We start from the raw sequence: 10,829 nt of genomic DNA, 5'->3' as shown, positions 1-10,829 counted from the left end.
TATTATTAGTATCAGTAATGGTGTTATTAATAAACACTGTACATTATTATTAATATCAGTAATAGTGTTATTAATAAACACTGTACATTATGATTAGTATCAGTGATAGTGTTATTAATAAACACTGGGGATTTACATTGATTCCTGCTATTTCGCTTTCTCTGATCCCCAGCAAATGGGATGTCGGTCTTACAGATTCTTGCGCCAAGGATCTCTCCTCCGCTCTCAGTACAAACCGGTCACTGACGGATCTGAACCTCGATATTAATAAACTGGGAGATTCAGGAGTGAAACTATTGTCCGCGGCTCTGAGGAACCCGGATTGTAAAGTACAGAAACTGGGGTAAGTATCAGACTGTTTGAGATTGTGTTTACAATAACTGGATATCTGACACTGTATATTATTATTAATATCAGTAATAGTGTTATTAATAAACACTGTACATTATTATTAATATCAGTAATAGTGTTATTAATAAACACTGTATATTGTTATTAGATCAGAAATAGTAATATTAAACAGTGTACATTATTATTAGTATCAGTAATAGCGTTATTAATAAGCATTGCACATTATTATTATTATCAGTAATAGTGTAATTAATAAGCACTGTACATTATTATTAGTATCAGTAATGGTGTTATTAACAAATTATATTCATTATTATTAGTATCAGTAATAGTGCTACTAATAAACTACGTTATTGTTAGTATCCGTAACAGTGTTATTAATAAACACTGTACATAATTGTTAGGATCAGTAATAGTGCTACTAATAATCGACATTATTATTAGTATCAGATATAGTGTTATTAATAAACACTGTACATTATTATTAATATCAGTAATAGTGTTATTAATAAACAGTATATATAATTATTAGTATCAGTAATAGTCTGATTAAACGGTGTACATTATTATTAGTATCAGTAATAGTGTTATTAATGAACTCTGTGCATTAATATCAGTCATAGTGTTCTTAATATACACTGTTCATTATTGTTAGTATCAATAAGTGTTATTAAAAAACAGTGTACATTATTAGTATCAGTAATAGTGTTATTATTAAACACTGTACATTATTATCAGTATCAGTAATAGTGTTATTAATAAACATTGTACATTTTTATTAGTATCAGTAACAGTGTTCTTAATAAACAGTGTACATTATTATAAATATGAGTACTAGTGTTATTAATACGCACTGTACATTATTATTAGTATCAGTAATAGTGTTATTAATAAACACTGTATATTATTATTAGTATCAATTAGTGTTATTAAAAACAGTATACATTATTATTAGTATCAATAAGTATTCTTAAAAACAGTGTACATTATTAGTATCAGTAGTAGTGTTATTATTAAACAATGTACATTATTATTAGTATTTTTTTTTTATTCGTTCACGGGATGTGGGCGTCGCTGGCAAGGCCGGCATTTATTGCCCATCCCTAATTGCCCTCGAGAAGGTGGTGGTGAGCCGCCTTCTTGAACCGCTGCAGTCCGTGTGGTGACGGTTCTCCCACAATGCTGTTAGGAAGGGAGCTCCAGGATTTTGACCCAGCGACAATGAAGGAACGGCGATATATTTCCAAGTCGGGATGGTGTGTGACTTGGAGGGGAACGTGCAGGTGGTGTTATTCCCATGCGCCTGCTGCCCTTGTCCTTCTAGGTGGTAGAGTTCGCGGGTTTGGGAGGTGCTGTCGAAGAAGCCTTGGCGAGTTGCTGCAGTGCATCCTGTGGATGGTGCACACTGCAGCCACAGTGCCCCGGTGGTGAAGGGAGTGAATGTTTAGGGTGGTGGATGGGGTGCCAATCAAGCGGGCTGCTTTATCTTGGATGGTGTCGAGCTTCTTGAGTGTTGTTGGAGCTGCACTCATCCAGGCAAGTGGAGAGTATTCCATCACACTCCTGACTTGTGCCTTGTCGATAGTGGAAAGGCTTTGGGGAGTCAGGAGGTGAGTCACTCGCCGCAGAATACCCAGCCTCTGACCTGCTCTCGTAGCCACAGTATTTATGTGGCTGGTCCAGTTAAGTTTCTGGTCAATGGTGACCCCCAGGATGTTGATGGTGGTGGATTCAGCGATGCTAATGACGTTGAATGTCAAGGGGAGGTGGTTCGACTCTCTCTTGTTGGAGATGGTCATTGCCTGGCACTTATCTGGCGCGAATGTTACTTACCACTTATGAGCCCAAGCCTGGATGTTGTCCAGGTATTGCTGCATGCAGGCTCGGACTGCTTCATTATCTGAGGGGTTGCGAATGGAACTGAACACTGTGCAGTCATCAGCAAACATCCCCATTTCTGACCTTATGATGGAGGGAAGGTCATTGATGAAGCAGCTGAAGATGGTTGGGCCAAGGACACTGGCCTGAGGAACTCCTGCAGCAATGCCCTGGGGCTGAGATGACTGGCCTCCAACAACCACCACCATCTTCCTTTGTGCCAGGTATGACTCCAGCCACTGGAGAGTTTTCCCCCTGATTCACATTGACTTCAATTTTACTAGGGCTCCTTGGTGCCACACTCGGTCAAATGTTGCCTTGATGTCAAGGGCAGTCACTCTCACCTCACCTCTGTAATTCAGCTCTTTTGTCCATGTTTGGACCAAGGCTGTAATGAGGTCTGGAGCCGAGTGGTCCTGGCGGAACCCAAACTGAGCATCGGTGAGCAGGTTATTGGTGAGGAAGTGCCGCTTGATAGCACTGTCGACGACACCTTCCATCACTTTGCTGATGATTGAGAGTAGACTGATGGGGCGGTAATTGGCCGGATTGGATTTGTCCTGCTTTTTGTGGACAGGACATACCTGGGCAATTTTCCACATTGTCGGGTGGATGCCAGTGTTGTAGCTGGACTGGAACAGCTTGGCGAGAGGCGCAGCTGGTTCTGGAGCACAAGTCTTCAGCACGACAGCTGGGATGTTTTCGGGGCCCACAGCCTTTGCTGTATCCAGTGAACTCAGCCGTTTCTTGATATCACGTGGAGTGAATCGAATTGGCCGAAGACTGGCTTCCGTGATGGTGGGGATATTAATAAACATTGTACATTATTATTAGTATCAGTAATAGTGTTATTAATAAACACTGTACATTATTATTAGTATCAGTAAGAGTGTTATTAATAAACACTGGGGATTTACTCTGATTCCTGTTATTTCTGTCTCTCTGATCCCCAGTCTGGATGATGTCGGTCTCACAGATTCTTGTGCTGAGGATCTCGTCTCCGCTCTCAGTCCAAACCGCTCACTGACGGATCTGTCCCTGGGATCAAACTCCTTCACAGACCGATCTGTCCCCGCTCTCCGCTCCCTCATCCTGACCTGCAGGAGTCTGGAGTGGATCGGGTGAGTGTTTGTGTTAATGTTTAATGTAATAAATAAAATATCAATGGGATTCAGTCCCTTTTATGGGTAATATTTGTCTGTAATTATTATTGAAATATTAACCCCAGTCTCCCTGTTATTTACACTGTTGTTCAATCTGTTTATTTCCTGTTTAATCTTTAATCTGTTTCAGGCTGAGGGAGAATCAGTTCAGTTCAAACGGAAAGAGACACCTGGTGTCACTGCGGGAATCCAGACCCGGACTGAATGTGGAAGTGTGAACATTTCAATTTATAACCATTCCTGGTCTCATTATATGAACATTTCAATTCATAGCCATTCCTGGTCTCATCATATGAACATTTCAATTGATAACCATTCCTGGTCTCATAATATGAACATTTCAATTTATAACCATTCCTGGTCTCATTATATGAACATTTCAATTGATAACCATTCCTGGTCTCATCATATGAACATTTCAATTTATAACCATTCCTGGTCTCATTATATGAACATTTCAATTGATAACCATTCCTGGTCTCATTATATGAACATTTCAATTTATAACCATTCCTGGTCTCATCATATGAACATTTCAATTGATAACCATTCCTGGTCTCATCATATGAACATTTCAATTTATAACCATTCCTGGTCTCATTATATGAACATTTCAATTGATAACCATTCCTGGTCTCATTATATGAACATTTCAATTTATAACCATTCCTGGTCTCATTATATGAACATTTCAATTGATAACCATTCCTGGTCTCATTATATGAACATTTCAATTTATAACCATTCCTGGTCTCATGATATGAACATTTGAATTTATAACCATTCCTGGTCTCATTATATGAACGTTTCAATTTATAACCATTCCTGGTCTCATTATATGAACATTTCAATTTATAACCATTACTGGTCTCATTATATGAACATATTTGGCCGATTTTCTGTCCCTCCCCTTTAACCGGCCGCGCTCCAGGTTTAAATCCGAACGGCCCTTGAACGGTTTCCAGCTCGAGCTGAGCGAGCGCCGTCTCCCACTGTGACGTCAGAGGCCCAGCGACAGGGTCACGAGACTCAGTCACCCGGTCCCACAGTGATGATTCTGCAGGATATCCGGGGCTGGATGATCACCAATGGGGCACTGGGTCAATGTGCAGACAAAAGGGCCCAGAGTGGGGCTCAGTCTGGGCTGCAGTGGGATACTGGGTCCATGTACAGACAGGAAGGGCCCAGGGTGGGGCTCAGTCAGGGCTGCAGTGGGACACTGGGTCAATGTACAGACAGGAAGGGCCCAGGGTGGGGCTCAGTCTGGGCTGCAGTGGGACACTGGGTCAAAGTACAGACAGGAGGGGCCCAGGGTGGGGCTCAGTCTGGGCTGCAGTGGGACACTGGGTCAATGTACAGACAGGAAGGGCCCAGGGTGGGGCTCAGTCTGGGCTGGAGTGGGACACTGGGTCAATGTACAGACAGGAAGGGTCCAGGGTGGGACACAGTCTGGGGTGCAGTGGGACACTGGGTCAATGTACAGAGAGGAAGGGCCCAGGGTGGGGCTCAGTCTGGGCTGCAGTGGGGCACTGGGTCAATGTACAGACAGGAAGGGCCCAGGGTGGGGCTCAGTCTGGGCTGGAGTGGGACACTGGATCAATGTACAGACAGGAAGGGTCCAGGGTGGGACACAGTCTGGGCTGCAGTGGGACACTGGGTCAATGTACAGAGAGGAAGGGCCCAGGGTGGGGCTCAGTCTGGGCTGCAGTGGGACACTGGTTCAATGTACAGACAGGAAGGCCCAGGGTGGGGCTCAGTCTGGGCTGCAGTGGGACACTGGGTCAATGTACAGACAGGAAGGGTCCAGGGTGGGACACAGTCTGGGCTGCAGTGGGACACTGGGTCAATGTACAGAGAGGAAGGGCCCAGGGTGGGGCTCAGTCTGGGCTGCAGTGGGACACTGGGTCAATGTACAGACAGGAAGGGCCCAGGGTGGGGCTCAGTCTGGGCTGCAGTGGGACACAGTGTCAATGTACAGACAGGAAGGGCCCAGGGTGGGGCTCAGTCTGGGCTGCAGTGGGACACTGGGTCAATGTACAGACAGGAAGGCCCAGGGTGGGGCTCAGTCTGGGCTGCAGTGGGACACTGGGTCAATGTACAGACAGGAAGGGTCCAGGGTGGGGCTCAGTCTGGGCTGCAGTTGGATACTGGGTCAATGTACAGACAGGAAGGCCCAGGGTGGGGCTCAGTCTGGGCTGCAGTGGGACACTGGGTCAATGTACAGACAGGAAGGGTCCAGGGTGGGGCTCAGTCTGGGCTGCAGTGGGATACTGGGTCAATGTACAGACAGGAAGGCCCAGGGTGGGGCTCAGTCTGGGCTGCAGTGGGACACTGGGTCAATGTACAGACAGGAAGGGCCAGGGTGGGGCTCAGTCTGGGCTGCAGTGGGATACTGGGTCAATGTACAGACAGGAAGGGCCAGGGTGGGGCTCAGTCTGGGCTGCAGTGGGATACTGGTTCAATGTACAGACAGGAAGGCCCAGGGTGGGGCTCAGTCTGGGCTGCAGTGGGATACTGGGTCAATGTACAGACAGGAAGGGCCAGGGTGGGGCTCAGTCTGGGCTGCAGTGTGATACTGGGTCAATGTGGGGACAGGAAGGCCCAGGGTGGGGCTCAGTCTGGGCTGCAGTGGGACACTGGGTCAATGTACAGACAGGAAGGGTCCAGGGTGGGGCTCATTCTGGGCTGCAGTGGGATACTGGGTCAATGTACAGACAGGAAGGGCCCAGGGTGCGGCACAGTCTGGGCTGCAGTGGGACACTGGGTCAATGTACAGACAGGAAGGGTCCAGGGTGGGGCTCAGTCTGGGCTGCAGTGGAATACTGGGTCAATGTACAGACAGGACGGGCCCAGGGTGCGGCACAGTCTGGGCTGCAGTGGGACACTGGGTCAATGTACAGACAGGAAGGGTCCAGGGTGGGGCTCAGTCTGGGCTGCAGTGGGATACTGGGTCAATGTACAGACAGGAAGGGCCCAGGGTGGGGCTGTGTCTGGGCTGCAGTAGGACACTGGGTCAATGTACAGACAGGAAGGGCCCAGGATGGGGCTCAGTCTGGGCTGCAGTGGGACACTTGGTCAATGTACAGAGAGTAAGGGCCCAGGGCGGGGCTCAGTCTGGACTGCAGTGCGACACTGGGTCAATGTACAGACAGGAAGGGTCCAGGGTGGGACTCAGTCTGGGCTGCAGTGGGACACTGGGTCAATGTACAGACAGGAAGGGCCCAGGATGGGTCTCAGTCTGGGCTGCAGTGCGACACTTGGTCAATGTACAGAGAGTAAGGGCCCAGGGCGGGGCTCAGTCTGGACTGCAGTGCGACACTGGGTCAATGTCCAGACAGGAAGGGTCCAGGGTGGGACTCAGTCTGGGCTGCAGTGGGACACTGCGTCAATGTACAGACAGTAAGGACCCAGGGTGGGGCTCAGTCTGGGCTGCAGTGCGACACTGGGTCAATGTACAGACAGGAAGGGTCCAGTGTGGGGCTCAGTCTGGGCTGCAATGAAACACTGGGTCAATGTACAGACAGGAAGGCCCAGGGTGGGGCTCAGTCTGGGCTGCAGTGGGACACTGGGTCAATGTACAGACAGGAAGGGTCCAGTGTGGGGCTCAGTCTGGGCTGCAGTGGGACACTGGGTCAATGTACAGACAGGAAGGCCCAGGGTGGGGCTCAGTCTGGGCTGCAGTGGGACACTGGGTCAATGTACAGACAGTAAGGGCCCAGGGTGGGGCTCAGTCTGGGCTGCAGTGCGACACTGGGTCAATGTACAGACGGGAAGGATCCAGTGTGGGACTCAGTCTGGGCTGCAGTGGGACACTGGGTCAATGTCCAGACAGGAAAGCCCAGGTTGGGGCTCAGTCTGGGCTGCAGTGGGACAATGGGTCAATGTACAGACAGGAAGGGCCCACGGTGGGTCTCAGTCTGGGTTGCAGTGAGACACTGGGTCAATGCACAGACAGGAAGGGCCCAGGGTGGGGCTCAGTCTGGGCTGCAGTGCGACACTGGGTCAATGTACAGACAGGAAGGTCCCAGTGTGGGGCTCAGTCTGGGCTGCAGTGGGACACTGGGTCACTGTACAGACAGGAAGGGCCCAGGGTGGGGCTCACTCTGGGCTGCAGTCGGGCACTGGGTCAATGTACAGAGAGGATGGGCCCAGGGTGGGGATCAGTCTGGGCTGCAGTGCGACACTGGGTCAATGTACAGACAGGAAGGGCCCAGGGTGGGGCTCAGTCTGGGCTGCAGTGGGACACTGGTTCAATGTACAGAGAGGATGAGCCCAGGGTGGGGATCAGTCTGGGCTGCAGTGCGACACTTGGTCAATGTACAGACAGTAAGGGCCCAGGGTGGGGTTCAGTCTGGGCTGCAGTGCGACACTGGGTCAATGTACAGACAGTAAGTGCCCAGGGTGGGGCTCAGTCTGGGCTGCAGTGCGACACTGGGTCAATGTACAGACAGGAAGGGTCCAGTGTGGGTCTCAGTCTGGGCTGCAGTGGGACACTGGGTCAATGTACAGACAGGAAGGGTCCAGTGTGTGGCTCAGTCTGGGCTGCAGTGGGACACTGGGTCAATGTGCAGACAGGAAGGGCCCAGGGTGGGGCTCAGTCTGGGCTGCAGTGCGAAACTGGGTCAATGTACAGACAGGAAGGGCCCGGGTGGTGCTCACTCTGGGCTGCAGTGAGACACTGGGTCAATGTACAGACAGGAAGGATCCAGTGTGGGACTCAGTCTGGGCTGCAGTGGGACTCTGGGTCAATGTACAGACAGGAAGGCCCAGGGTGGGGCTCAGTCTGGGCTGCAGTGCGACACTGGGTCAATGTACAGACAGGAAGGGCCCCGGGTGGTGCTCACTCTGGGCTGCAGTGCGACACTAGGTCAATGTACAGACAGGAAGGATCCAGTGTGGGACTCAGTCTGGGCTGCAGTGGGACACTGGCTCAATGTACAGACAGGAAGGGTCCAGTGTGGGGCTCAGTCTGGGCTGCAGTGGGACACTGGTTCAATGTACAGACAGGAAGGCCCGGGGTGGGGCTCAGTCTGGGCTACAGTGGGACACCGGGTCAATGTACAGACAGTAATGGCCCAGGGTGGGGCTCAGTCTGGGCTGCAGTGCGACACTGGGTCAATGTACAGACAGGAAGGGCCCAGGTTGGGGCTCAGTCTGGGCTGCAGTGGGACACTGGGTCAATGTACGGACAGGAAGGGTCCAGTGTGGGGCTCAGTCTGGGCTGCAGTGGGACACTGGGTCAATGTACAGACAGGAAGGGCCCAGGGTGGGTCTCAGTCTGGGTTGCAGTGTGACACTGGGTCAATGTGCAGACAGGAAGGCCCAGGGTAGGGCTCAGTCTGGGCTGCAGTGGGACACTGGGTCAATGTACAGACAGGAAGGGCCCAGGGTGGGTCTCAGTCTGGGTTGCAGTGTGACACTTGGTCAATGTACAGACAGGAAGGGCCCAGGGTGGGTCTCAGTCTGGGTTGCAGTGAGACACTGCATCAATGTACACTCAGCAAGGGCCCAGGTTGGGGCTCAGTCTGGACTGCAGTGAGACACTGGTTCAATGAACAGACAGGAGGGGCCCAGTGTGGGGCTCAGTCTGGGCTGCAGTGAGACACTGGGTCAATGTACAGGCAGGAATTCTCCAGGGTAACAAGTGTCCCTCTGTACAGTGTGTGTCACTCCCAGTCAGGAGTCGATATCTGCAACAAGTGTCCCTGCACCCCTCCAAAATCTCTTAGCTCCTCCAATTCTGGCCTCTTGCACATCCCCCACTGCCATTGCTCCACCATTGGAGGTCGTGCCTTCAATTGTCCAGGCCCTAATCTCTGGAATTCCCTCCCTGAACCTCTCCGCCTCTCTCTCCTCCTTTAAGACTCTCCTTAAAACCTACCTCTTTGCCCAAGCTTTGGTCACTTGTCCGAATCCCTCCTTTTGTGACTCGGTGTCACATGAATCGCTCCTGTGAAGCGCACTGTGATGTTTTCGTAATATAAAGGTGCAATTTTAATGTAAGTTGTTGTCTGTGTGCTGTGTTTATAAAACTCCACCGCTTACTTCAGCTCAGGCCTGGTCTCGTTATTTTTTTTATAAATGATGTTTGTGTTTTAAAACATTGAATAAAGCATCGTGGAAATTACATCCCACCTTCTCAAAACGGCATTGCAGACGTGACTGTTTGGTCCAGTGAACCGTCTGTGTCTGTGTGTGTTTGTGGTCGGGGTCTTACTCGGGAGGCTGGATATGCAATTTACACAAAATGGTGAGATGGACTGTGAGCAAAAGAGCTCAGCTGGGACCCCACAAACTGGCCTCCCGACATGCAAAGCAAAATGCCCGACGTGAACCCGCCGCAAAATGTTTCTGAAACTCTCCCAATCTCCAGGCTTATTACTCTTCTTCGCAACATTATAGGCCTCTTCTTTCAATCTAATACTCTCTTTAACTTCTTTACATTCCCACGGGCGGATCACTTTTCACGTGAAGTATTTATTTCTCAACGGAATGTGAATATTGAAATATGTCTTCAATGTTTGCCATTGATTTTCAACTGTCAAACCCTTTAATTTTATTTCCCTCTTTTTCTTTGGCATCTCGCCTGTCATGCCTATGTAATTGGCTTTATTTCAGTTTAAGACTCTAGTTTCTGACCTTAGTATGTTTCTTTCAAACTCAACGTGAAATTCTATCATATTATGATCACTCTTCTCCAAAGGTTCATTCACTGTTAAATTTCTAATTAACCCTATCTCATTACATAACACAAGATCGAAAATAAAATGTTCCCTGGTCGGCTCCATGAAGTATTGCTCTTGGAAACCGTCTCGAATACATTCCATGAACTCGTCTTCCAAACTACCTTTGCCAATTTGATTTGCCCATTCTATATGCAGATTAAAGCCCCCCATTTCCTTTGTTACAAGCTCCTATTATTTCATGATTAATACTCTGTACAATGGTATTGCTACTATTCGGGAGGGGGCAATAGAATACTCCCACCAGAGTTTTCTGCCCCTTGTTGTTTCTAATTTCCACCCATATTAATTCCATTTCCTGATCTTCCGAGCCAAGAGTCTTTCTCACCATAAGACCAAAAGGCCATAAGTGATTGGAGCAGGAGTAGGCCATTCGGCCCCCCAAGCCTACTCCCCCATTTTATGAGATCATTGCTGATCTGATTTTTACCTCAACTCCACTTTCCCGCCTTTTCCCCATATCCTTTGACTCCCTTGCTGATCAAAAATTTGTCTAACTCAGCCTCAACAGCTTTTTGGGGTAAAAAATTCCAAAGATTCACGACCCTCTGAGAGAAGAAATCCCTCCTCATTTCCGTCGTAAACAGGCGACCCGTTATTCTGAAACTATGTATGTTTCAATAAGATCTCCTCCAATGAGTATCGACCCAACCTGTTCAATCTTTCCTCAAAAGACAACCCTTCCATACCCGCA

Source organism: Heptranchias perlo, unplaced genomic scaffold, assembly GCF_035084215.1.
Source record: "Heptranchias perlo isolate sHepPer1 unplaced genomic scaffold, sHepPer1.hap1 HAP1_SCAFFOLD_59, whole genome shotgun sequence".
NCBI lineage: Eukaryota > Metazoa > Chordata > Chondrichthyes > Hexanchiformes > Hexanchidae > Heptranchias > Heptranchias perlo.
This window is presented reverse-complemented; position numbering follows the sequence as displayed.